The sequence below is a fragment of the Brassica oleracea genome, chromosome C9 (genome assembly GCF_000695525.1).
Source record: "Brassica oleracea var. oleracea cultivar TO1000 chromosome C9, BOL, whole genome shotgun sequence".
NCBI classification, from domain to species: domain Eukaryota; kingdom Viridiplantae; phylum Streptophyta; class Magnoliopsida; order Brassicales; family Brassicaceae; genus Brassica; species Brassica oleracea.
The window spans coordinates 35,816,935-35,820,631 of record NC_027756.1 but is presented as its reverse complement, the minus strand read 5'-3'; the positions used below and the strand labels follow the sequence as shown (position 1 = coordinate 35,820,631).

At 40.7% G+C, this 3,697-nt stretch overlaps 1 pseudogene; it reads left to right on the top strand.

Annotated features, from left to right (window-relative positions):
* Nucleotides 1-480: 480 nt before the first annotated feature.
* The window catches only part of LOC106317137, a 6,726-nt pseudogene continuing 3,509 nt past the window's right edge, over nucleotides 481-3,697 (top strand).

Here is a 3,697-nt window from a genome sequence, read left to right as displayed (position 1 = left end):
GTGATGATGAAGATGTATAATTATTGTATGTTTGCTTTTAATCATTGAATAAAAAAAATTAAAATTAAAAATTTAATAATTTTAAATTCCTAAGGATTTCATTTTGAGTAACATCATTGGACGTACATTTTAGACTCAAATCCTTAACTATTCAAAAAGTGATAAAAATATTATTATAATTCTAAAGACTCCAATGGTGGGTAACAACTTCTTTTAGTTGGGTCTAACAGTGTTGGGTCTGTAACAACTTCTTTTAGTGAAAAACAGGTTAAATACGCATAGTAAAATAAAGTATAAAATAATGTATCCACCTGATTTTTCATAAGAACATAAAAATATACGGACATAAAATAATGTATCCACATGATGTAGTAGCTACTAGCTAGGTTAACCAAATAGACCATGAGTTCACAGCTAAAATCTTGTAACTCATTTCCTTTATTTATTTATTTTTTGATAAGTCTCTCACTTCCTTTATATATAGATGATAGAGATCTGAGTGAAAAAATCCACAAAACTTTTGGAAAGAACCACGAATATATAGGTCAAGAATGGGTGGAGAGACGAACACGGTGAGAGAGACCGCGGAGGAGGAGCCGCTTAGCCCATGCTCACAGCTGTTCAACTCGCCGGATTTTAATTGTGCGATAATAGTCACAATGGGATGCAAAGTCAAAGGAAACCCATCTGCCATCATCGACGGCCTTAAACACACCCTCGTTAATCACCCTCGCTTCTCCAGCATTTTAGTAAGTCTAAACACACATGTTCTGTACACACACAAAGTAAAAGTAAAACAAAATTATAGAAGAAAATGATATAGTCATAAGATTCAATCGGACCTTAAAAGACATATTAGAAGATTCAAATATAACTACTTGAATATATATATATATATATATATATATAGCTACTTGGTTCATAATATTTCAAAACTGAACTCCTTTTCTCTTACCATGTCTGTACCATATGCTCTTAACTAAGAGTCCTTAGTTATATTGTAATCGGACTGAAAATGGTCAAACAAAAGCCTATATATATTACCTTCCTAATTAAAAAGAAACTCTTGCATAAGAAAACCAAATTAATTCGGCTCTCCATCGGAAATCGCCAATTATTTCCCTCCTCTGTCTCTCACCGTGAGTAGACGTCATTCACCGGCTATCAAAGTTACGGTATCTTTTAGGAAAGTTTCCTTTTCAGTGTTATTATAATATCCTGAGTTTCCCTCCTCTTATATTTTCTATTATACCTTCTTTTCCTTACCGATTTTCTCTTATTTACTTTCCTTTATCTTACTTGGCTATTTCCTCTTCTCTCTTATATCATCAATTCCTGGTCAATAATTGATGCTTTCCTACAAAATCTTCTCCGAATATTGTGCGTTTAATTGCACCACCTCCCATTTCTCCTCTGACCTACTCCCAAAAATCCCTCCGCTGCTCCTTCGAGATTCTCAACTGAGTTTTTCAATGGCGGACAACCTCCATAAGGCAATCCGTTCTATGTCCTTAGAAGATGATGAGCCAATGGTCCTCCCTGATGACCCGAAGTTTCACGTTTTTGATGATAACGCACTTAGTATCCTTGGGCGTTTACTGAATCCCGAGGCTCAGAACATGGCGAGAATGATAGACTACATGCCTCAAGCGTGGCGTCTCTACGATAGGGTGAGAGGTATCGCTCTAACACGTGACCGCTTTCAGTTTGTGTTCAAGAGAGAAGAAGATTTGGAAACAGTTTTAAAGGATCGTCCATGGTCCTACAACCACTGCACTATGGTCTTGGAACGCTGGGTTCCTTCTCCACCAAGAGACTTCCTGTCCAAGTTTGAAGTGTGGATCCGCATTCGGAACATCCCTATAAATCACTACACCATCGGAACTATGCATCTACTAGCCTCTAAAGTTGGTTTTGTGAAGGAGATAGCGTACGATCCTAAAAGCTCTCAGAAAACAGAGTACATCCGAGCTAAGGTCTTGTTTTCAGCTACGAATCCAGCATTTGCGGCTAAGAATTTAACTCTCCCCTCTGATGAGATAGTGGTAATTGAATACGAGTATGAAAAGATCCATAAAAGATGCTTCCAATGCTATAGACTAACTCATGAAAAGTCTATGTGCCCTTATACCAAGCCTCGCCTGTATAGAACTCTACCAAGCGCAGAGGAGAGACCCCCAAGGGACTCTACAAAGCCTGCAAGTGAGGCTCGGCGCCTGGAAGCTCCACCAGGATTTCCCCCTTTGTTTCCTGAACTGCAAGGAGAAGAGGGAACTATGGCCCTCCAATATATCTCTCATGCTGATGAAACTGAGCGCCGTGCACGCATAATGCGGGTGCAGCAATCTATTGAAGCTGACAAGGATAATCCCCCTGCCGTGCTGACCAAGATATCTCACGAAGTGGACAAGGAGAAAGGGCATGTGTTTCAGTATGACAAACCTGCTTCAGAAGCGCTACCCCTAGTCTGCAAGAGGGCTCATCCTACGCTGTCAGCTCCTAGTGGTGATCGCAACAGAGGTTTTAACGAAGGTTCTTCATCAGGTGAAAGCGCCAATTCTCGATCTGTTCCAAAAGGACCAACGGTGTTTCAGGCTGGAATATTTTGCTCCACCTCAACCGGGACCTTTCAGAATAAGAAAAAGAAATCTAGGCAACGCCCTCCTGCTTGGGTTAGACATGTCAGACCAGCGCGAAGCTCAACATGCGTGAACCTAAGCGTAACTGATGAACCAGTAAGTGAGTCTGGTACATCGAAGAGGAAAGCAGAGGAGACTGAGACTCCACAAGGCAACAAATCCACAAAAACCAACGAAGATACGGTGGCCTCCGATTTGAGGCTGCTGTCTCCCCAATGAGCATACTGAGTTGGAACTGTCGCGGGGCGGGAAACACCGAGACAGTTCGTCGCTTAACGGAGATGCGTAAAAAGTATTTTCCGGATTTCTTGTTTCTCTCTGAAACTAAGCAAAAAGACTCTTACATGCTTGGTTTACAGAATTCTTTGGGTTATAATAAAATGTTCACAGTTGCTCCAGTTGGGTTGAGTGGTGGTTTGGCAGTTTTTTGGAAAGATTGTTACACGGTTGAGATCCTTTTTTCAGATAAAAGGATCATTGACCTGAAAGTGAAACTTGGTTCTACTACCTTTTTCTTGACGTGTGTCTACGGCGATCCGGTTCGAGAATATAGACATCACGTTTGGGAAAAACTTGAAAGTATTGGTGTTGCTAGAAATGAGGTGTGGATTTTGATTGGAGACTTCAACGAACTCCTTGATAATTCAGAAAAGCTTGGGGGCTCTATTCGAGAAGAGTCAACGTTTTGGGACTTCAGAAATTTGGTGGAAAACTGTAAAATAAAAGAAGTGAGAACAATTGGTAATGTTCTGTCTTGGGCGGGATGGAGAAACAATATTTGGGTCCAGTGTCGCCTAGATCGGAGTTTTGGGAATGATAGTTAGTTCCGAATGTTCCCACGCTCTAACTTGGAATACCTTGACATGTGGCCATCTGATCACAGGCCCATTGTTTTATCTTTCTCCCTTGAACCTGAAGATAGAGGTCATGGTCGATTCTATTTTGATAAGAGAATGATTGGTAAGGCTGGGATTGAAGAGGCCATTGCTAGAGGCTGGGAGGGAGACCCGTCAAACACTCCTTCTTCAGTTATGGATCGACTTTCAAGATGTAGAAGA